Source organism: Microtus oregoni, unplaced genomic scaffold, assembly GCF_018167655.1.
Source record: "Microtus oregoni isolate MIOR12 unplaced genomic scaffold, Mior012 000018F_ref0000195, whole genome shotgun sequence".
Classification (NCBI taxonomy): domain Eukaryota; kingdom Metazoa; phylum Chordata; class Mammalia; order Rodentia; family Cricetidae; genus Microtus; species Microtus oregoni.
In genome coordinates, this window is record NW_024543077.1 from 39,109,156 (window position 1) to 39,133,753 (window position 24,598).

At 46.2% G+C, this 24,598-nt stretch overlaps 1 protein-coding gene across 8 annotated transcripts in view; it reads left to right on the forward strand.

The window, feature by feature from the left end:
- The window catches only part of LOC121458927 (SPATS2-like protein), a 156,872-nt gene that overhangs the window by 26,322 nt on the left and 105,952 nt on the right, over nt 1-24,598 (forward strand). The window lies entirely within an intron of this gene.

A 24,598-nucleotide genomic window follows, 5' to 3' on the forward strand; every position in this document is an offset into this window, starting at 1 on the left:
GTGATTTAGAAGGGAGTTAAGAGTACTGGACTCCAGACTGCCTGGCTCTTCCACCCTTGCAGTGACAGCCACTCTTGATCTTGTCACTGCTTTGGAAGACTGTCCCCAATGAGTCTGGAAGCTGGACTCTCGGTTGTCCTTAGTCAGCATGAGACCTCACGAAAGACCCGGGCCTCCAAGTCAAAACAGCCCGGCGTTGTTGCTACCAGTTTCTGCTGCCTAATCATGGCATTTACTGACCTCTCTGAGCCTCCGGTTTCCACTAGTAAATGGAGAGCCTACTACATGCACGCCACCCTGAACGCGCCTGATCTCATCCGAGCTAGGATCATCGCGGTCAGCTTCCGAAGCCCTGGCTCACTCAAGTTCGTTTTTGTAAAAGAAACTGACCGCCAAGAAAATCTGTATTGTTGCCAGGTGTGGTGGGGCAGGCCCGTAACTTCTGTGCTGCAGAGGCGGGGGGAGGGGAGGCAGCTAGGGCTAAGGCGCGAGATCCTGCCTCAAACAACAAACAAACACAAGAAAAACATAACTGTTTCCATCATTGTCGGTCAAGTATGAACGGTTGGGTTAGAAGCCCTTGAGGACAGAAAGCGTGTTGTTTCAGCTTCACCGTACGTTGTCTGAAATTCCCCAACATTCTGATTTCCACGTGAAAAGATTTCTGGTCTTGAAATTCAAAATAAAAATCACCAATTCCACATTGATACAGTCTGGATGAACCGAGCCGTGGTGCCACTTGGGTTTCCCATTGATGCTTAAACTTGATCCTTTTTCCATACACCCGAAACGTCAGTAAGAAGACGCTAACTCTGAAAAGAGCCGTTGACGCAGGGTGGGAGTCAGTCCTAATGCTTGCATGGATGGGATTTTTGACTTCCTTGTGCTTGAGTCCTCTTAGAAGCCTTCATATTTACTGAAAGAGAATTCTTATAGTACAGCCTGGATGAACTATCTCCGTGTCCATACGTGTGCACGTTGTGTGTGAGCGTGGGACCTCCTTCCCTCCCCTTCTCCCTCCTTCCCTCCCCTTCTCCCTCCTTCCCTCCCCTCTTTCTCCTTCTCTCCCCTTCTCCCTCCCTCTCTCCCCTTCTCCCTCCTCCCCCCCCACCCCCCGTTTAGTTGCCTTTCGCTTAGGCAACCCAAGAGCTATAACGTGAATGCTGGCAGCCTTCTCCCCATCAGACAAGCAAGGACACAGTCAATTCCTGTTTCCTTGGAACGAGCGCCCGATAATCAGAAGCGCTGATTATCGCGCTGGAAGGCAGCGGCCTCGTGGAAAGATGTACCAGATGAAAACAATTCTGATCATATTTCCGTCAGGAGGCTGAGACGCCTCCAGCTGTCTGCCAAGTAATCCCATTAGAGGTGGCACGGGGAAGTGCTTCGGCCCGAAGAGATGGCTCCGATCTCACGTCGGAGCGCTGTTTCTCCTGACAGTTTGCCCCAGAACGGGGGGGGCATGAGACGTCCCTTCTGGAACCAGTCTTGCCAGTTGGTGGTTGTCTAAAACATATGGCACATGAACACACTTAAGGAATTTTCTAATTACAGCTCAAACGCTCTGCTTTTATCTTTTTATGCCTGCACTGCAGACATCCCTGATTGAAATGATTTCTCCCTCAGCACAATCAATCCTATTGCCAGCAGTTGCAGAATGACCGGGACGGTGGTAAATGAGAAGCATATTAACTGAAGAGATGTCCGAATTCAGTTAGGAAGAGGTCTTTCCCACGTGGACGCATAAGCCATCTCAATCCGTTTTAGTTGCCAGCCCTGGTACTTCTCTGACCACGTTTATTTTGGAAACAAACACCAACGCTGGATTTAGACCCATGTTCCAGATCTTCGAGTCCTGATGACTAATTTGGGTACCCGTTGGATCCCTTAATTCATTTCTTAATTAGTTCTCCCAGAATCAGAGGGTTGCCTAGTTACAGTCATCATCACAGCTTTCTCATAACCCAGAACAAATGTCTGCAGAGTTCCCTCCCGTGGTTCGCACACCATTCCGGGACCTTGAAAACCTGCTGTTATCAAAACAACAATAACGAAGCCATCAACAATGACACTAACTTTTTTTGTAAGGTCGTAATGCATAGCACTCCAGTCTAAGGTTCAGAGCAGTACGGCTTTTTAAAAAAATTATTTATTTGTTTATATGTATAGGAGTGCTTTGCCTGCATGCATGTACGTGTACCGTGTGTGCGTTTCCCAGGGAGGGCAGAAGGAGGTGTTGGTTCCCCCAGAGTTATAGACCGTTCTGAGCCGCCATGTGGGTGGGTGCTGGGAACTGAATCTGAGATAGCACCCCACCCAGCCTGAGGCATGGCTTTTGAGTCACGGATGTGGGAACTTAAATTACTTTCCCGTGTCTTATAAGGTGGAAGGAATGACAATATCGACTTCAATAAATCCCATTATCATACTAATGTATCAAAGGAAACGTATGTGAACAGTATGTAGAAAGTCCCCGGTACAGGAAGGGATGTGAGTTGCTAAGTTTGTTACCAAGGAGCCAGTCACAACTGGCAGACATATGTTGTTGGTACCATACCGTTGTCGGTTGGGTCCCGTTTCTACACTCGAGTTACAGAATATTCTCCACAGTAATGAAAACATTGAAAGCTTGGAAGCTGGATTTAATCCTTTTAAAATTAGTCTTTATGATTCGTGCTTGCGTTCTTTAATTCACCTGCGGAATCAAAACCTCTTACTGTACAGCCGTGTTCAGTGCTAACATGGAACACTTTGGCTGCAGAATTGCCTTAAATTTTGAGAGAACGTTTTCTTCTCTCGGTATATGCAACATTGGCTCTATCAAAAAGAAAAATATTCAGGTAAAAAAATAGGGAGGGGGCCGGGCGGTGGTGGCGCACGCCTTACCAGCACTCGGGAGGCAGAGGCAGGCGGATCTCTGGGAGTTCGAGGCTAGCCTGGTCTACAAGAGCTAGTTCTGGGACGGGCACCAAAGCTACAGAGAAACCCTGTCTCGAAAAACAAAAAAAAAAAAAAATAGGGAGGGGTGAGAGATTGATTGAGGGGGAAGCAGCTTCAATAAATCTACTGGGAAAATCACAGATTGGGAGAACGAGTTAAGATGTATCGAATGTCATAGCTTATATTTGGCAAATGTGCAGGAATTAAAGTCTGCAGAAAGATAAATCTAGAAATTCAATGACCTTTCTTCAAAGCCGTATAAGAACTAGTTAATACCAAAACTGATTGGCAAGAGACACATTGGAATTAATTTCCTTTAGATTCCACTTAAGATCTTTGAAATGACCCGCCCCCACATGTGTGTTCTGGAGAAGTATATGTTCAAGTGCGTCCAGAGACATGTGTCAACAGTGTGATCCTGTGTTGAAATACTGGGTTGCAATGGAAGAACCAACAATAGCTATGAAATGAGCTACCTACAGACATGGTGTCGAAAGAATATACTAAAGAGGGTTGCTGCATAGAACATTACTACGTTTATGTGAAGTATGAAGACAGATAAGGCTAAACTGTTACCCAAGTGAGTGTCCATCAAGTGCAAAAACTCTGAAGAGAAACCCAAATAAAAATGGCCAGACGTATGGTGCATGCTTGTTAATCTGGCAGAGACAGGCATACCCTGGAACTGGCTGTTTAGCTTATCTGGAGAGCTCCAGGTCAATTAGAAGACCGTCTTTTAAAAAATGATGGCCTGCGTGTTCTCTAAGGCGTCACTGCTGTTGAAATTAAGCAACGTGACTTTCGGGCGCTCGGGTGCAAGGTTCCCTGGTTTAAAGCCTCTCAAGAGGGAATTTAATTGATTCAGCCGAGGTTGATCGGCTCCCATTTAACCTGCCAGCCTCTGCCGTGGGACATCATTCCAAGGTGTGAATGTGAGGCTGGCTTGCAGTTCTCACCCGGCACATCTTGGCCGTCTTAGAAAAATCCAGGATGCCTGTGACCTTCGTCCTGCATCCCACAGCTGGTACTGAGGCTACTGGCGTTTCACGGTTGCTAGTGACTCAACTTTCTTTAGAGAAATCTAGTAAACAGTAAAGAAATAAGCACAGATGCGTTGGCGATACGTCAGTGTGTCACGTAACTGAGTCTGGGCGTCTCGTTTTCCTTTCTAAGTGAGCGCTGGGCTTAATGCCACTCAGACTAGTTTCTAGAGGGGCCTTTGGATGCGCCATGGAGCTTCCTGAGCTTAGAAGGCGCTTCCAAAGTTTGCTTTCACCTCCACCTCAGACTTTTCCCTGACCTCTTATGAAAAAGGAGGCATTGACCCGAATTCAACATTCCTAATGGGGACAGGCACTCCCTTCACCAACAGCCTGGTTTACCCTAAAACTTCTGCCAAAGGCAAAGAAGATAAAATAGGTCGTAGAGTCTTCTTATGACAGGTCAGTCTGCACACCACGGCCTTGAACTGTTTTCTCTGGTGGACTGATAAAGTATATTTTTCTAACTGGACCCTCCTAAACAGAGGTCTGTGGCCAATAGCCATCCAGTACATAGCACCTGCTGTATCAGGACTCAAGCGTTCCCTTGTGCTAACCATAGCAAGAACCCAGAGCCTCACACTGGTTCCAAGAATGGTGTGCTTGGCGCGTTAAGCCCTGAGCCTTGAAGGGCAGAAGGTCTTATCAGCAGCAGTCTGCCAGAGGCTTGCAGGTGTTCCGACTGAGCGCCCGGTGTTGGCTAATAGATTGTAGTTTTTCAGGTCTGTGATGAGAGGGTTCTGCACCCTGGGTCCTGTCATCCCCGGCATTTGAAGGTTACTTCTGAGGGAAACAAAGTGTTCTCGGAGGCTGACCCCCAAGCTCTAGGCCAGCTGTGGTCAGTACTGAAGGCATCTTGGGGGCTTTTTTTCTACCACTAAGCTTTTGTGGCAGAGGAAAGCTGTGAGCAGACAGAGCACCAGGTAGAGGCCTAATTGCATTCCTTGTTGCTGAGAGGGGGGGAAAAAAAAACCAAACTCAAAGCAATGCCTCTTTTCTTTCAAAGAAGTACCTCCAAATGAACATATTGGGCCATAACGAAATAGTTTATGCAGCTTGCAAATTTTTCTGAAAAATAAAAGCTCAAAAAAAGTTTTGGGCATTTGTGGCTTACCCAGGACAATCCCAAGAGGAGGAGATGTATAGCTGTGCCCTATAACAGCTTGCTCTGCCGACCAATGACTGGTCTCCCTCCTTCTCTGTGGTCTCTTCAAAGATAAAGCTCTATGGCAGCACATGGCATATTCAGCTGTCCCCGAGACAGACCAGCGAGTGAGTGACGTTGCTTCCGTTTCATTCTGTTTCCCCAATGCTGTCTTGTCTACAGACTGGTCCACAAGAATACTCCATTGATATGTTCATTGGTACAAATGAAGGTATTCAGGTTCACCCGTTGCGTCCGTGTGCTGGAGATCGGTTCCTCAGTAGACACTAACTTGAGTGGATTGAGATCATCCAACAACACACGGGGCCAGATGATACAGAAACAGGCAGCCGAGGGAGTAACACAGTAGTCATAGCTAGAGGGGCTGTGGAAGACCCATGGGGGTTCGGGCTGATTAGGAAGCTCAAGGGGTACCTCTCTGCTTCCCTCTCCTTCCAGAGACAGGCGTCTTCCATATGTGCACCACTAGCCATAGAGAAAACCAATGGCCAAATAGGGGTAGATGGGCAAACATTTATCCCAAAAGCCCGAAGACCCCCAAGGGCGTGCCTTGATGACTGTGGGTAAGAGGGTTATTTTTGCATCTCAAGGACAAAAGGTTTAATAAAGATTTGAGTCTGAGATACGCTTCACACACACACACACACACACACACACACACACAAACACACAGCCCCCAGCCTGCCGAACCATGTCAACCAAGGAACTGTCCGGTAGGGTTTACAATTTCCTCCTTTCCCTAAATTAAAAGGTGCTGCTGTGAACAGCTGACCCTCCACACGGCGCGCTATTATCGTATAGAGAAGAGTAAATAAGACAGTAGCTTAATGAAATAACAGTTCATTTTCACTTAATGGAAGTCATCCCCCCCCCCCGGTGCTTCACTATGGAAATAGGCCACCGTCATATTTTTATTTTGCCATTCTTCATAACCTTGTAGCCCGCTTCCTGTTCCGGCTTTTAAGAGCTGTTTTTTTTTAAAGACCCTTCAGGGACTTTCTTTAGTACTTTCCTTGGTAGCATAATTACTCATCTATATCATACCCCTTAGAATGTTTGCAGGGTTGGAGATTCAGAAACTTCCTAATGAGATATGGTTAACGGTCTGTACCGGATGCCACAGTGTTTACACCTGGCTTAGCTGGCATAAATTATATTTAATTAGTCACCCCACAGAAGTAGATATTTGAGAATAGATTTAGTACCTAAAGCACAGTTTGCTTTTTATGTAAAGTAGTCATAAATAAGAGTCTTTGAGAATTCTGTTTATCTTCATGCGTGTGGGCATTTTGCCTGCTTGTGTCTGTGCACTGTGTAGGTACAGTGTGCCCTGCAGTGTGTCGGATCTCCTGGGACTGGGGTGACAGTTGGTTGCCGGAGTCCTTGACCACTAAGCTATAGCTCCAGTCCCGCACATAAGTTTCTCAGTTGTATCTGTAGATTTTAAAACCTTGTCTGGGAGTTGGAGAGATAGGTAGCGAAGTAGTACTTGCCTTGTAAACATGAAGACTTGAATTAAATCCCAAAAACCCAAATAAAAGCGACCAGATGTGTGCTATATATTTGTTATCCTGGCAGAGACAGGGAAACACTGGGGCTCTTTGGTCAGCAGGTCTAGCCTATTTGGTGAGCTCCGGTCTAATTAGAGACTCCGCCTTTGAAAAACAAGATGGATGGGGCTCAAGTAATGGCACCCAAGGCTGGCCTCTTGTGTGCACACACACACACACAGGCACACGCGCACATGTCCCCTCCCCCACTCAGATATTCCCCCCTTCTGCATACACAAGAGCTTGCTTGTGGTGACAAAGACGATTCTTGGGGACTTAAGTCATAGGCTGTGGGTGTGATTCTGCAGCACAGAGTTTGCCTGGCGTGAGTGGGTAAGGCCCCAGCTCTGTCCCCAGCACCCCCTGCGCACAAGCCGGAAGGAAAGAAGAGATAATCACAGAAAGAGCTTTGTCCTGTCCAGATGCTCCGTGCAAAACAGCCACGAGGAACAGGAGATGGGAACTCTCCTATATCGACGGAAAACAATCGCGTTATTGATCTTTTTTATTTGTGGCTCGTAGAAGGTATCGACCAGTGACAGTCCGTAGCGTGACGCTGTGTTCTTGCGTAGAGCGAGATTTCCTTTTTAGCATAGAACCCTGTGGAGAGGTGGCCTGAACATTCCAATTGGGGACTTCATATTGCATTTCCCTTTTGAATCTTCCAGGCCACATCCACACTTGTTCTTTAGGAGGAAGTATTGTTTTTTAGGAAAGAGCCTTGAGGATACCTTAGCAATTTGTCAAAGGCTTCTATGAGCCCTGCTATGGCAAGCTGACCCGTCACACTGTTATGAAAATATTACATGGGTTCTCTCCTGTGGCTGTCTATTGTGGTACATTCTCTCTCTCTCTCTCTCTCTCTCTCTCTCTCTCTCTCTCTCTCTCTCTCAGTCTCTACTATGGCTCGCTCTATCTAGTCTAGCTCTCTCTCCCCTGTGGCCTTCTTGGTTTGGTATTATCTCCAGGTTAGTACTGGTTTTGCGATTACGTCAGATTCCTGCATCTTATTCTACCCACCTGTGTCTCAGTGGGTCTCTGTTTCTCCCTGTCCCCCAGGGCCACACCCTTCTCACGCCACCTGTGGTTACCCTCATTGCTCTGAGAACCCAGGAACAAGAAAGCATGTTCCCTAAGGTGCTGCCGCCGACTTCCCAGCCCCACTCGTTCCCTGGTGAAGGTGCTCTTTCCCACAGGGAGAGCTGCCCGCTGCTCTGCAGTCCCCTCAGAAACACCCCATTGTGTCAGCGAGGAAACAGCGTGGGAAACACCCGGTGACAGTCACCAGTATTACTTCCATTTAGCGTGGCCTTTTATTGTGCCTGGAAATGACTACAAGCACTTAAATTGCACACAGGTACTTTTGTGGAAACAGAAACTCAATCGGGTTCTGGCAGGAAGCCACACTTGAACCCTTGGCCCTCGCTCTTCCTTTTTTGGGTCATTATATCCGACTAGCGGTTCCCTTTTAGCACATATTTTGCTTTTGTGAAAGTAGATAATCTGTGCCCTGATAAAATTATGAATCACAGGAGCAGCATCCTGATTAAAGATAAGGATTCCCCCTATAGTTGCGAAATATTTAGCTCCAGGGAGGAGTCTTGCTGATACTTTTTAGGTGTTTACGTGCAGACTCTTGTGTCGCTGACTGGTTTGATTCTGTACCATGACTGCCTTAATGTTTGAACATAGTTGGTACTCATGAAGCAGCCCCACGGGTGGACAGGATGAGTGGTTTTTCTGTTTTATGGGGGTAGGGGCGAGCAGAGGCGTAGTAGGTTTCAGTGACTTCTATAGGATCTTTCTGTGAGCAGAGGCTGAAGTTACACCCAGGCAAACCAGTTTCAGTGTCTTCTTCTGTTGTCGATGTTCCTGTGTGAAAAAAGAGTTCCAGGGCCATATTGACCTCTAACTGGCTGAGGATAGCCTTGAACTCCTGATCTTCCAACCTGTGCCTTCCAAGTGCTGAGGTGTTGAGTACGTACCCACATTCTTAACCTCTGCGCTGAACTTCCTAAATGATTCTCCGAAGAGAGAAGACAAGAATATCTACTAAACTGTAAGAATCAGAAAAACAGTTGAAAATAGTTCAGTAAGCCAGGAAGGGTTAAGATGCAGAGTTTCTGTTTGGTCTGACTATCAACATGTTATTTTATATTGGAGAAGTTCTGTTGTATTTGACCCTTGCTATTTGAACATACTGCTAAATCAGATAAAATAAAAACAAAGACCTATTTACCCTAAGATTGGCTTTAAATTGCAAAAGACATGCGATTTCATCATGAGAATGATCCTTTTTCCCAAAACAGTGGTATTTGGAAGCGTTCAGACAGCAGAACTAACCGTCACATATGTGCCCTGCCAAACAAGTTCAATGTCATTGCTTCCAGTTAATCCCATCCCCATTAGTGGGGCAGTAAGCCTTTATTCTTGTTCTTACGTCGTGCAGAGTAAATTTTCTTCTGAGTATCCGTTTGCCATATACCATGGACTTAGCTGTCCTTCAGGGTGTCGTCCAGGGTTTGGGACCATGTCCCTGACTGCAGGCATGAAGCATTCAACGAGCAGAGGTACTGGACAAGGGTTAGGCCAGTGGAAGAATGCGGGGTAAGAAATTCAAAGATGGGCATCTGCAAAGGCTACCAACCAGCCGTCGTCATCATCGTCATCATCACCATCATCTTTCTTCATCATCCAAAATGTGGAACAAGAAACCAGAGCCAGCACTGCAGAAAGGTCTGGTTGGTTTTGGAAGAGCCAGGTGGCCTGGGAGGAAAAAGAGTGAACCAAGGAAGCAGAACCACAGGAGAGTGGCTGCTTCCGTGCTGCTGACTTCCGGGAGAGCAAAGGGGATCTGCCTTCCCTGGAGCGGGAGGGGGGGGGGGCTCCTCCCTGCATCCTCTTCTCTTGCAGACTTTGGGGCATCTGAGCTTTTGCAGTGCCTTTGGGGACGTGAATAGCCCAGAGGCCCAACTTTGCATGTGTGTGATTTTTTTTTTAGTGCTTTTATGCACCCGAGGAACTGTGCTCTGTTTTCTTTCTTTCTTTCTTTCTTTCTTTCTTTCTTTCTTTCAATAGAACTGGTACCTAAAATCGCTGCCTGTTTGGCAGGTTTTCCAAGCAGGGTTTGCGATCATAATGAGTTCTTCCCCACCCCTTCTTTTTCTTCTCTGGTTAAGAACAATACCCTTGCCATTCAGTCTCCAAATATGGCAAGCAGTTATGATAGAAGAATGTCCTTACACCAGGAAAAGAGTTGGCATCTTCGGTGATGTGAAATGTCCTATTTAGAAAACACGCTTAGAAGGGGAAGCGGCTGCAAGTCATCTTTGGAACCAGGTAGAATCAAATGAATAAACATGAAACTAGAAGGGAACGTGTGGTCTGACCAGACATTCTACTCTCTCTGGTTCTACGAGTGTTTGCTGATTTTTGCTTCAATTTCAGACATCATTTCTATCACTTCGTTAGAATTCCAAGCTGAAGACTAGTTCTGGCCTCTAGTTGGGAGTGCAAACTTGGATGAAAATTTTGAAGCTGATGTGTGTAATCCGAGCCCGTCAGTAATAGAAATAGGGGTTTTCTGCTTAAAACGTCGTTTAAAATGAGCCTGGGGAGATGTTTCACTTGGAAAAGGGGTTATCCCACAAGTCTGATGATCTGAGGTCAGTCCCCAGCACCCATGCCGGAGCTGGGCATGGAGACATGCCCCTGGCTCCAGCTCTGGGGAGGCAGGAAGAAGAATCCCTGGGGCTTACTAGCTACCAGGCTAGATGAGCCGGTACCATGTTCAGTGAGATGCTTTAGCTCAGGAAATAAAGTAGAGCAGTGGTTGAAGTGACATCTGGTCTCTGTGTGTGCACACACACACACATGCACATGAGCACACATGCACACACATACGTATGCATGCATACACACACAGAGAAAATATGAATGAATGAGGATATGTACTGGTTAGTGTACAAGAAAAGCATTCAGTCAAGGGGGTGAATACAATTGTACTGTTAATTTCACTTTATCTATGAAAAATATACTTTAATAGATGCTCCAAACCATGGATAATGCCAATCCCTATGGACATTGATTCTTCTCTTCAATAAAATTCAGTTTATAAATTAGACATTATGAGAGATTATTAACAACAGTTAATAGCAAAAAAAAATATTTTTAAGTAATTTTGTTTTACTATTTTGTGTGTATGGGTGTTTTATCTGCTTGTATGTCTGTACACCACATGCATACAGTGCTCCCGGATGCCAGCATAGGGCATCAAATCCCCTGGGACTGGAGTTATAAATGGTTATGGGCTGTCATGGGGTCTGGCCCAGGTCCCCTGGAAGAGCAACCAGTGCTCTTAACCTTTGTGCCATCCGTCCAGCCCCGCCTCCAAAGGAGCAATCTTAATGACATGCAGCAATAAGTTTTTCTCCCTCCCAGAATATCTTACCGTTCCTTGTGTGTCATTCTTAGGATGTGAAGTGGCGTTGTCTCTTTGATGAGGGGAGGAGAGGAGAAGATGGAGGCGCTGTGACTGTAGCGTTAGGGTCCTGTCTGAGGGTGACGGGGACCCTGGTACCGCAGTATCACTTGGTTAATCTAATAAGCGAGATCCACAGCTAGCGAGTGATTGACGGTAGGGTGGCATTTGCAGCACAAAGGAATGCCTGGGACAAAGGAATGACTGGCATCCTCAGTCACCCGGGCAGGGCGTTGCAAGATACGGTCGCCACACTCAGGGCGGCGTGATGGTCAAACTGTTATGGATTGTCTGCTGCTGGGAGTTTTGTTTTAAAATTTCTGGAACGTGACTAACCGTGAATGAGTGAAACTGGGGCCAAAGCAGACGATGTCATCCGTGAGTTGTGGCTTGAGAGAGAGAGTAGAGAGAGCATGGAATGATATCGTGACATCCCTTCCACTGCCGTTAGCATCCCATTCCTTCCGAGAGCGCGGCACCTCGATGACTTCCCACCAATCCCAGCCTGCCTCTGTAGTTTTTCCACGCACCTCATGTAAGTGAAGATGCATGACTCGCTTTCTAAAAGGCAGTCTGACAGTACGTTCTTCTCCCTTATTCCTTTAAATTAGGTTTATAGTCACAAGCATTTTATTTCCGGGCATTCAAGCTAATGAAAGAATTGAGGATTATGCCAAGGTGTTGGCCACAAAGATCGGCTAGAACACTGTTTACAAAATGGTAAATAGGAAAATTGTTTAAGCAAGACAATAGACTAGTTAAAGAGTCATGTTTATCTACGTGTGCTATTTATATAGTACATCTACTATCTATGTTATACTATTATATATAATATACAAATGATATAGATGCAATAGTGTAACACATATAGTCTGTATGGTAGTTTGAAGGTAATCGGTCCCCATAATATTATAGGGAGTGGCACTATTAGGAGGTGTGTGTTTGTTGGAGTGGGTGTGGCCTTGTTGGAGGAAGTGTGTCACTGTGGGGGTGGGCTTTGAGGTTTCCTATGCTCAGATATCGCCCGGTGTCTCAGTTGACTTCCTGTTGCCTGCAAGGTGTAAGACTCTCAGCTACTTCTCCAGCACCATGTCTGCCTGCTCCCCACCATGATGATAATGGACTGAACCTCTGAAGCACTAAGCGAGCCACCCCAATGAAATGTTTTCATTTATAGGGTTGCCATGGTCACGGTGTCTCTTCACAGCGATAGAAACCCTAACTGAGATAGTGTACATCATATCCATACATATACCACGTTACTGTCATTTGTAAAAATGCTATTTAGGCACCATAGATATATAGCAGGTAAATAGCAGCAATGAAATGTTTTTAACGTCTTGTTGAAATAAAATGTTAAAAACCAAAGACGTACAGTGTCAACACATCTTCATACACGAACGTACTTATAAGACAGGAACACTGACTGAGAGCTTTGTAAGTGATTCACTGGGTGGTAAGATTATTGGAATTTAAAATGTTCTTTTATCTATCTGTGTCTTGATAATCTTTTAATTTGGTATTATTTTCTTACTAAGTAAAAGGTTATTGGCCGAAATGAAAAATAAATTAGCCAAACTTTGTAAAAAGGGACCAACTCCAAAATATCTGAGAAAGGATATAGGATGATTTTGAGCTGAGTTGGTAAATTTTGTTTGTCTCTGAGATAATTATGTCACTCTGATACCCGGGCCAGTGGGCCACGTAAGAAAGATGGCCCTGCCTGGCAAATTCAAGGGTTGAATTTGGCCACTTTTGGACTCTCTCCCAGTTCTGAAACTGAACGGCGGCGGTGGTCAGAGGCCCTTTATCGTTGCCTCTGTTGCTAGGGTGGAGGAAAGACCATCAGCTGACACCCTGCCCTGTGGAATCCTCTCTCCCACCTCTTACCTCTGCTGTCCCAGTAAGCCACTGTTTTCTTGTGTATTTTTCCTTTTCTTGTGTTACACTATGGAATTTCAGAGCAAATCTCATTTTGACAATCTCCGTATCCTCCAATGTATGATGTATCTTTGAGACTCCTGCCGAAAAAATCTTAAAGGCGGAGGCTTCCATTAGTCTCCAATTTTAAAAGCTCTCCTCTGGGCGCTAAATGTCAATTCAGAGAATTCCACATTTGTTATCATTTCTAACCTAACCAATAGAAATCTAAGCCATAATTTGAAACAGAGTGGTTGCTGCCTGGAGACAGTGGGCTCATAAATAGATGGCTTGATTTATTCCTATAATTTAAGAAGATATTAGGATTTTTTTAACACTTTTGGAACTATTCATTCAGTGTCTAAATTGAATATAAAAGATCGGGCTAATGCATGTGTTCTTAGAGCTTGCATTTTTAATTGTAGATAGGATATTTTTAAATTGAATCATAATTTCAGTTGGAGCTACTGTGAAATAAACCAGGTTATTGTCTCGTGAAAGGTTTTACAAATCAAATACATGTATGTTTAATTAGTCTAATTTATAGACCTGTGAATATGTTACTCTTCCTATCTGTATGTGAAATACCGGCCTGCTGTCTGCAATAAGCATAGAAAATCTAACCCATACAGGCACAGAAGAAGCCACTAACAGCAGCCTGTTAGTGTTAAAAAAAAACAAAAAACCTTAGTCTGTGGAGTAAAAGTATCCAGTAGAAGGCCTGCTTGCTTGTCCCTCCCTGGCAGTCAGCAGCAGTCAGTACAGAAACCATCAGGTGACGTCTTCCAGGAAACATCTTCAATGAGAGTTGGCAGGGCTGTATCGTTCTTGACGCGACTTCCTTCTTATTCCTTTCTGAGCCCTGCATTTTTATGAGGTGACTAAGCCAGCTTAAATCCCATCATCCAAGAGAAATGGGCAAGAAAGAGGAAGCTCATTTTCCTCACAATTTAAGCAGTTTTCTATGTGTTTATTGCCTGATTACCCATTGGGGCTGCCTTCACCCATAACCAAGACACATGGAGTGATGAGCTCCTCTGGGTCGGGTTGCAAGGGCCCTGATTGCCGGTAACTTCACTGGATCTCCCAAAGGGCATGGTACTTCTTTGGCTAGTGGAAGTTATATGGATGGAACTTTTACCAAGCCACAAATACCCTCTCACGAAGCTTGCCAGTTTCTTCAATTATTGTAGTCACTGGAAATCTAGTCAACTGATCGCTTGGTTTGCAAAGCTTCATAAACAATGATCTGGACGTCGGATTCATTTGCAGTAAATTAAATGGAAAGCTGAAAGCTATACCATTAATCCAGACTAGATAGCAAACGCTCTCTCTTCTGGTTTTCCAAAGTCATGTCTTAAGAACACGCGGCAAAAATTTCCTTTCTCATTACCGCTCTGTGCATGCCTCTCCGAAAGGATCAAATCAAAAGTTAGCAAACAAACTCTTTCCAACTCCCAGCCACTGTATTTTCCAAGATAGCTTGCTGATGTAGCAGAGAACATCGCTTCTGAACATAAAGCTGTATAATGCGTTAGAGCTAAATGAAATTTAAAACGACGCGTGATAAACCCCGAAAAAGTAATGCTTCAAAATAGGAATGTCAGCAGGCTGCCTACTACATAACCATAATAGTAGTGTTGAGCGTAGATGGATGAGCTGCGGGGGGTGGCATAAATGTTGTCTTCCGTGGGGTATGGAGGATTACGCAAACATGATTTTTGACATGATTGCAATCATGCCGGGACGTGGTGACTCGTGTTCAGATGGCCCTCGGGGTTAACTTTGGACAAGGCAGCGTCTTGCAGATGATTGAATTTTTCAGGATGTCCCCCCCCCACTAGCCTTTCAGCACTGAGTCCGGTCGTGCTGATCCTTTGAAACCATGGGGAGAGTCCTCAGAGAGAGAACCGGGGAAGGAATTTCTTCAGCGGCCAGGGCTCATAGACCTGAGCTGAGGACAGCGGAGACGGGCTGGAGCAAGCCGGTGAAGGAGGAAGGCAGGACGTGAGGCTGCTGTGTGTGTGTGGCCTCAGCGGGACGCTGTGACGTCACGTGTGGCCAGATCGCCGTGGCTCTTGGAAATGGGCACATGTGAGACTCTCGTGGGAAGAGATACTTCATGCAGGGAACCGAGTTAAGTTAGTGCTTAAATCTGCCTCAAGTTTTTGATATGAGTCAATCAGTATTGTATCATAGCTAAGCCTAGGAGAGGAAAAGGATGTTGGCTCTCACTTTTTCCCTTGCTTCATTTTGGGGGAAAGTTAAAAACAGTAAGCGTGAAGAAGTTAAGTTTGGGGTAGCATTAGTCCTGAAAATGCTGTTGCCCAGGCTTCCTTCCCAGCCCTTTATTTAAAGCCCTCCGTCCCTCCCTCCCTCCCTCCCTCCCTCCCTCCCTCCCTCCCTCCCTCCCTCCACAGAGCCTCCACATGGCTGAGCTTCAAGCCTGGTGGGTTCACTTTTCTAGCAAATAAATCACTCATGTCCCACAGGGATGGAAACGGGTGGTTGGCTAGCTGCCCCGAGTAAGGCGGAGCTCCTGCTTTCCTGGATTTCCTAGGGTTTGGGGCAGGGGGAGCACAGGCTGTCGTCCTCTTTGTATTCTTGTCTACAAACCCTTGTGCCTCTGTCTGTGTTCCCAAGCATGTTGGGTCAGGTCTAAGCTGTTTGGGGCTTGGGCTCTGGAAGGAAACAGGGACCCACTATCTGCACACTGCAGTCATGGCCTGGGCTGTGGTGTTACATTGTATTCATCCATCTGCTCGTTTGTTTACGAAATGTCAAGAATCTTGGCCTTCAGCCACACCGCGGAAGGGTAAAGGAAATCTCAGCTCTCAGGCGCAAGGAGTTAGCAGCCATGAAGATAGCGTCATATGCTCAGGCCCTGCCAGGAGCCTTTGAGCGGGAAGAAGAAGCAATTGAATCCTCCCAGGCTTTGCTTTGCCACCAGGAATTAACCTCACAGCATGGTTCATGATCACATCTATGGAAGAGTTTTGACTATGAAGTGTGCCACTATGCAAGGGTGGAAATCAGTATTGTTTGTTTGTTTGTTTGTTTGGAGCCCAGCGCTTGGCAGGTGGGAGCAGCAAGCGTCCCCAGCGTCTGTGTTTTCAGACGCACCAACCAGCCACAGAAAACTGTCCTCCAAGTGTGTTCACACTGGGGACAAATGTTTGCTAAGTGACTAGACCACGTATGGGGGACGCCATGGCAGCCGCCACATGTTTGCCGTAGGAAGCATCCAAAGCAAAGTAACTCCTCAAAATACTGAGAATTAAAATTAAAGGAATTCGCACATGTTTTAGTTTGCCAAGAACTGAATATTTTTTTCATGAAAAATACAAATACACTAACTTTTCAGTAACTTTTCCCCAACACCTGATATATTTTTGTTCCTACCGCATTACTCCTGACGTTCCGACTCGTGTAATTGTCACCGAAGGGATTCGTCTAATGCCGTATTCAGAGCTGATGGCTGATTTATATAGCTGAGGCTATGAAGGATGGGGCAGTAAAAATTTTATATTCGCCTCCCCCCCCATAGTGAGGAGTTATTGATTGAGTCTTTGTTTTGATGCAACCCCAATTCTACCTTGAACTGACATAGCTAACAATGATGAGTACAGCAGTAATACAGACTTCAGCATAAGGTATTCTGTGTCTGGCTAGCCTTAGGTAGAGTCTGGCTAGCCTTAGGTAGAGTCTGGCTAGCCTTAGGTAGAGTCTGGCTAGCCTTAGGTAGTCTGGCTAGCCTTAGATGAGTCTGGCTAGCCTTAGGTAGAGTCTGGCTAGCCTTAGGTAGAGTCTGGCTAGCCTTAGGTAGAGTCTGGCTAGCCTTAGGTAGAGTCTGGCTAGCCTAGGGGTTTGGTTATAAACCCCTGCCTCTTGGCACAATTTTTAAGAGTCTCGAAAAACCCTTTGCCATTTCTGTTTCATCCTTTTGACCGAGCACTGTATTCAGCTGATGACCACTTGTCTTTTCATGAATCCTGGTATTATGTATCCTATGTGGTCTATTTTTTTTATTTTTTCTTTATATATATAAATGCTTTGCTTGCATGTATGTGCATGCTCCATGTGCATACCTGGTGCCCATAGAGGCCAGAAGAGGGTATCACATCCCCGGGACCTGGAGTTACAGACAGTTGAGAGTTGGCAGTGTGAGGGCTGGGGACTGGACCTGCCGGTTAACCACTATGTCCTCTCTCTGGGCCACGCTACAGTCTGTTCAGTCGCCTTTCTGCCTTAAGCGCTTCCCTATGTCAGTATATAGCTCAGTTTTGTATGTATGTCCTTTAAGAAAGAACTAGAGACTAATGGGTTCTTGGGTCACACCTCTGGTTTATGTTCCGCTCGGGGGCGATGTCTCCTGGCATAGAACCGAAAGGGGTCGCTTGCTTCATTTGTGATCCGAGTTTGTTCTCTTGTGTGAGCGGATTGACAATCTAAGGGGTGTAGAGAGGCCTGTACAGGAGCACTTAGCAGGAGTTATGCATTTTGTTTTTGTCAGGCAGTGGTGGCTCACATCCTTAAGCCCAGCACTCGGGAGACAGAGGCAGGCAGATCTCTGAGTTCGAGGCCAGCCTGGTCTACAAAGTGAGTTTGGATACAGCCAGAGCTATTACACAGAGAAATCCTGTCTCAAAGAAACAAAGCAAACAAACAAACAAAAAAAAACACACACACATTTTGGTTTTGAAGCCACTGTGTACCCAGCAAATGCTAAGAGATAAAGGAGAGACTTAAACAGTATCTTTCACCCTGTTCTAATCATTATCCAAGACAGTTGGCTTAACCAGTTATCCCCTGCCCCGGCTCCCGACCCCCACCACACACACTCTATTGATCCTGGCCTTGTACACAGGCATTTCAGGTTGTTCTTGGGAATCTTTTGCTTCTTCAAGAGTCATTGGCTTTAAATAGCTGGGTTTAATGATAGGGACCTGCAGTTTCTGTGCCACGAGGCCGGTTCCTACTATTCCCTGGGTGCCCACTACTCCCTGGGTGAGGAACGCATTCTGAATTCTGCCCCTTCACTATTGATTATGGGAGCAGTCAGCTGCAGGGTACCCCGGTTCTGGCACACCTGAATTCAGGGCTCCTCTGCCCAGATACTCCCTCTCCTGTCCTACAGCCTGGTCGGCCAGGACAACAGAGGAGGTTAAATGGGTAATGAGTTCTGCTACTTTCCAAGTGGCTTCACAGCACAAAACCCTGCGTGTTTGAGGGGGAAAATGAGAAGAAGGTGGGGTGGGGGTGGGGTGAACAAAAAGATACAGAAGCATCGCTGCCACCTAGGGAGCTTTCCCAGGTGTTCTCAGAGCCACATTTGCAGGAGAATCTAAGTTCTGTGCACCACTCTCTAGAGCTGGGAGCATTCTTGTGCCAAGGATGCCCTTCCCAGTACCCTGAAGCACTGCTGTGCAATTGCAGCCATCCCCTGTCAGCTCCTTCCCTGATCAAAGTGCAGAAGGCTTTTCCAAATATCTTAATTTCAGACTTTTCAACCTAGGGGAGCCGAGGGGTGGGGATGGAAAAGTCTGCTCTGGAAACCACATCTGAGAGGGTTGTGGGAAGAGGAAACTTGGCCCCGCTGAGACCTTGCTAACACAGCACAGTCGTTCCGTTGAAATGCGGGGTCTTGATTGCACGGATCAAGAGGAGCTCCCTTGTCTGTGCTCCAACGGATGGATTTGGTGAATCTTAGAGGCGCTAGCTTTGCTGCTAATCAAGGGCCAGAACCAGCCCACACACATCTGCCTCTCTCTCCTGTTGCTTGTTATGAAAGGAAGGAAAGAAGGAAGGAAGGAAGGAAGGAAGGAAGGAGGGAAGAAGGGAGGGAAGAAGGGAGGGGGAGGGAGGGAGAAAGGAAGAAAGGAAGCAAACAGGGAGGGAGGAAGGGAGGGGAGAGGGAGGGAGGGAGGAAGGGAGGGGAGAGGGAGGGAGGGAGGGAGGAAGGGAGGGGAGAGGGAGGGAGGGAGGGAGGGAGGGAGGAAGGAAGGAAGGGGAGGGAGGGAGGGAGGGAGAAAGGAAGCAAACAGGGAGGGAGGAAGAGAGGGGAGAGGGAGGGAGGGAGGGAGGGAGGGAGGGAGGAAGGGAGGATAGAGGGAGGGAGGGAGGGAGGGAGGGAGGGAGGGAGGGAGGAAGGAAGGAAGGAAGAAGGGAGGAAGGGAGGGGGAGGGAGGGAGAAAGGAAGGAAGGAAGGAAGGAAGGAAGGAAGGAAGGAAGAAGCGCTCAGCTTTTTAAATGAAGTCACTACCCCTATTGCAGAAAGCAGGGACACATGAACATGAATCACTGGTTTCACCCCCTATAAACCCTTTTCTGTCTTCCACCCACAGTAGATGTGGTGCCCCCCTCTTTTTCAGACTTTAAATATAGCCATATTTATCTTGTCATATCAGCTCTTAAAGAATTCTGTCTTGGTTGAGCTTATTCCTTGAAGTTAAAAAAAAAGTGAGGAGGGCACTGGAGGTGTTTGCCATTCAGACCCGTTTCCATTGTCCCTGAGAACGAAATACACAATTAACTGTGCTGAAGAGTGACGTTTGTACGTCCGGAGTAATCGTTCTAAAACAGAAATAGTCACCGTTGTTGAGGGCAACCTGCTTCTGCAGACAGCACGTTGCACAAGGCCTATGGCAAAGATACCCAGTCCGTGTTCTCATGTCTTCTCGATGGGAGCTACGCTTTCTTGATGTCAGTAGAGGCTTCAGTGAAACTAAATATTTGCCGAGGGAGTTTCTTCTGAGAGCACTTGCTTCACAAAGGCTTTTTGGAGCTGACTAAGCTTAACTAATCATGTGTGGTTATTTGCCTGTGCCCAGAATGTCGACAGTGTGACTCGTTAGCTCAGACCCTGTCATCCCTGCCATAGAGGAGCAGATGCATTAGCCAAAACCAAGTTTCCACGCAAGCTATGTTCTCGGTGGGAAAGTGTTGGTGTCTCCTGCTTTTGTACAGTGGTGTGACTTTGACCTTTGCCTCCATTCCTTGACGTGATGCTCTAGGGCTTATATATGTCATTATGGTGGGTAAAGAGTTAGGAAATGCCCTGTCCAGCTCACATAGACTTCGTTCTTGTGCCTCACAAGCCCTCACCAGAGCAAAGGCTGATTCCTGATTCCTGCCAAGACTTCTTGCTACTTTACTGTCCTCCCTTTGGGTGATGTTTGTAGAAAACGCACAGCTTTTGCTTCTGAGTGTGTTTTAAGGTGCTTTTGGGTATATGCAAGAGAACACTTAAATTCAAGAGGAAACAACCTCACACGTGTTACAACTTTGCTGAAACTGCCCAAGCCAGCTCCTACCAACAAAGGCACAACTTTGACGTCTTGCCAGGCTTGTGTTTCGTAGCTAAACATGACATTTAGGAAATGTCAACTCGGAATGACTTTTTAAAACACCGCAGTAACGTCTGACTGGCTATTCAGACAATCTCCGAATTGGACAAACAAGTTTCCCGTAAATGCAAGGAAAGGCTGCCCACCTCCTCCCTCTCTGCCTTTCATCTCCTTCTCTACCTTTCCTCTCTCGCTGTGGCACCTTCAAGGCCGGCCCTTAGGCACGGCTGTGGAAACCCTGGTGGGGAGAGTCGGCCCTTCTTAGAAACGCGTGGATTCTAAGGCCAAGAAGCTGCTGAGTTAGGGGTGACCCCAGAATTGGGTTCTGGGTAGGACCAGGTTTGGACTGCCAGGATTTAGTTTTCTAATATGTTAAAATTATTTTAAATGTACTTCTCTTTGATTCGTTTGGACTTAAAAATAACTTTTTAAAAATAAAGATCGGGTGTTTATGAAAGAGAAAAAGGAAAATACCCCTTTTCATTGATGTGTTTGTTGATGAAATGGGTCATGCTAGTGCCCACATCTATGCACACAGACACAAGCATGTTTACGCATGGGTACATATGTTCAGCAGTTTATATTGCATTGCTTATGAATGGTTTCCACACAAGCATTTGGTCTTTGTGTAGTGACTTTACCGATGATGGAGCTGGGACTCAGAGAGCTTGAAATATTTGAATTTGTGAAAGCAAGGCTGGGGGCTTCAGGTTTAAGTTCTGAACTGTGTTCTGCTTCCGTCCTCTGCTGCATGGTGCGGCCCCGTGAGCCTTTAAACAGGGAAGCAAACACACGTGCAGACAACTGGCAAACAAAATATAACTCAGAGATTCTCAGGCCATCTCCAGTCTTAGTATTTGGCTACTTTATAAGATCCCTGTTTCTGGAAGATTGAAAATTTGATGAGTCTTAGGCAGAGTTCTTTCAGACTGAGAATTACCTATTCAATACACTGACCCTTGTTGTTAAGATTGGCACCTTAGGGCTAGGGAGAAAGATCGGCATGATTTACTGAGTTCAAATCCCTGGCACCCACATAAAAGCCGATGAGAGTCCTACATGCCTGTGAATCCAGCATAGGAGGTGGACTGGGGAGACGGGGACTGGGATATCGTGGGAGTTCCCTGGCCAGCAGGTGTAGCCAACCAGTGAGCTGCAGCTTAGTGAGAGACTGTACCTCGAGGGAATAAGGTGGCAAGGGGCAGAGGAGTGGACCCAGTGTCCCTTCTGGCCTCCGCATGTATATGAATGGGAATACTACCCACGCGTGTGGACGCGTGCACACACACACATGTTCCCATTTTATATTCCTACTTATAGACTGAGCCCACACTAACAGTATATTTATGCCATGGTTTGGAATGACTCACCCAGCATACTCTTCTTGGTAAGTGAGCGGGTTTTTTTTTTTATCTGTAATATTTTATTGGGATTCAGTACCAGAAAGTAAAGCTCATTAAATGTTTGCATGTGGTAACCTTTCTGAAAGTCTAGATAGCACAGTTCTCAAAGTGATAAATGCATGGCAAAGCCCATCACAAAGAGCTCATTACCTGGGTCTAAGGAGCCGTAATGGCGCGGCGTAGATTGTCCCGCTGGCGGTCAACAATGGGAACATTATAACAGAGGAATAAGGACCATTTTCTGAGATAGAAAAGCCTCACATTTAGCATAAAACCAGAAGTAAAAATGGTTTCAAGGGAAAAAAAAAGAGGTGTTGGAATTGTACGTGTTTAGCTTAAAAGGAGGGGGGAGAAAACCAAGCAATCACGATGTTTCCATTCTTTGGCGCTATGATGTCATGATCTAAATGAGATACAGGGAAGGAAATGGAATTATTTCATTACAAATGAACAATGACTTTGTCATCAAATGACATAACAGGACAAAATCTGAGAACTGCTTGATAAAGCATTGACGAAGCCTTAACAACCATGAAAGTAACATTCTTTAGGAAACAGGAGAAGTTAACAAGATGATGGAAACTATTGCATCATCGTCCGACTTCACAGATACCTGATTTCATGAGTTCCATCTTAATTTGGGATTAAGCCTTTCCTCCTCCGTCTGACCCGCCTCTCTGGAGAGACCGTTGTGGTCCAAAGGGCGCATCGTGGGTGGTAGCCGTAGGATCAAGCTACGGGTTCTGTTGCAGTCCTTCATATACCTGGCTAGCGGGAGATGAAACCAAACCCAGTGACGTTAAAAGCTGCCCTGCCAGCTGAACACTGGCAGAAGTCCCAAGGCCCAGGCTCTCAGCTGCGCCTGAGACATGCAAGAGTTATGAAAACCAATGACGTCTGCCTTTAAAAATAAAAATAAAAAAAAAGACCCGAAGAAAAAGCAATTATATAATGCAAGTGATTGTTTTGTTATTCATGTTAAATGCTGTTTTCTTACTCTAAACAAGATCCCAAAAGCCAACCTAGACCAGATTCCCCTTTCCATACGTTAATTCTTCCCGGCTAGGTGGTAACGCACAGTTGTGGTTTATCCAGTGAGAACCAAGAAGCTGTTGTCATTTGGCATCCACCAAAAACACCCACTAGGTTTAGATCCGTTTGCATTCAACCAGACCGTCAGAATGCTCCCTGTGAAGTGGCGCTGGGTTCTGAAGTTTCTGGTTATTTTAGAGCATGGCTACACAGCTACCTCCTCGTGTATTGGCGATGTCATCCTGAGAGATGACAAGGTTAATCAGCTGGGCTTAGGAGCCGAAAGCACCCAAACACGCGGTTGCTTGACCGCTGAGACAAAAACAAGCCTGGCCTCAGTTGGAGCAGTTTTGCTGTTAGTCACCAAGCACCCTAAGTGCAGAAAGCCCCCTGAACCAACTGAAGGAATAGATGGTATGGTCTGAATTAAATAATATGTACCTCCAACTGAAGCTGTGCAGAGAGCCCGAAGACCAGATGGCAGCTATATTTGCTGCAGGACTCTATTTAAGAAATAAGCTTTGTGCCGTTTTTGGTCATCTCTTACCATCTTCAGAGACCATTTTCAGAATAAGTCATTGAAGAGTCTAGCACACAGCTTTCCAAAACTGAACTGCTCAGGCAAGGTCCATTGTATGACTGTGCATGCAATCAGGGTCTCTCGATGGAAAGGCCTGGAATTCCTTTTCCTCTGGCACGTTAAAGACACAATCCTCCTGTCCCACCTCACATTCACCCAGGTAGCTCACGCCACAGATAAACCTCATCCTGTGAAAATCCCGTCAAGGTTACAGAGGAAGGGTCTGAGGGAACAGGCACACACGCTTACTGTTGGTCTCTGTCTAGGGGTTGACTAGAATATCTGCTTACACTCAGAAGCCAAGCGCACATCCACAACACACATACAAAGGGGGAGTGCTCCCCGCTTCCAAGGCAGAACAGCCTTGAAATTGCTTCTTCCAGAAAACCTTGATGGTTTATCTCATCTCCCACGTGAAAGGCTTGATCTTTGGACAATAGGGCAAACTCCAAGCTTGAAGTAACACAGAGAAACAGCAGCTCACCCTGGGATCGCTTACCGTAGAAAACCAGGCTAGAAGCTTCCAGAAATAATTCTGGATTGTGATTTTCACTAACGGCAGGATCCTCTGGGATCTTAGGTTGCCTCTCCGGATCTTGCTGGTTGGCCATGGCCTTTGTTCCTTCTGGTGGGTTCTCATTTCACTCCTCATCAATGCTGCTTTCTCTGGTAGACTTCTGAGCTATTCCAGTCAAATCCGAACCTTTCCATCCACAACACATATTGCTTTCGGTCTGATCTTTAGACAATATCAACAGTGACCCTCTTTCGTCCTATAGCAAACCAAGTCCCGATTTCTGTGTTTCGGTTTCATAGTACAGGGTTCCACTCCTTCTTCCAGCCACTGGCTTTGTTTCCTGTGTTCTACAGCATGCTAGTGCCCAAGGCAGTGTGATAGACACCAAGCCCCACCCCACTTCTGTAATAAGTCTGTTCTTGTACAAGGTGCCTCAACATGACACCCAGAGGGTGTCTTCTGGGACACCCTCCTCCTATTCCTTCTAGCCCTGTGAGTCCTGCCCATTACTGACTCGGGTCCCACATTCTAGTTTAAAACATGTGTCTACCATTTAAGTGGAAGTTCCTTGACAGGGCAGAGTGAGGGGTTCAGGGCGTGGCATGGCCGCAAGCCCCTTCAGAGC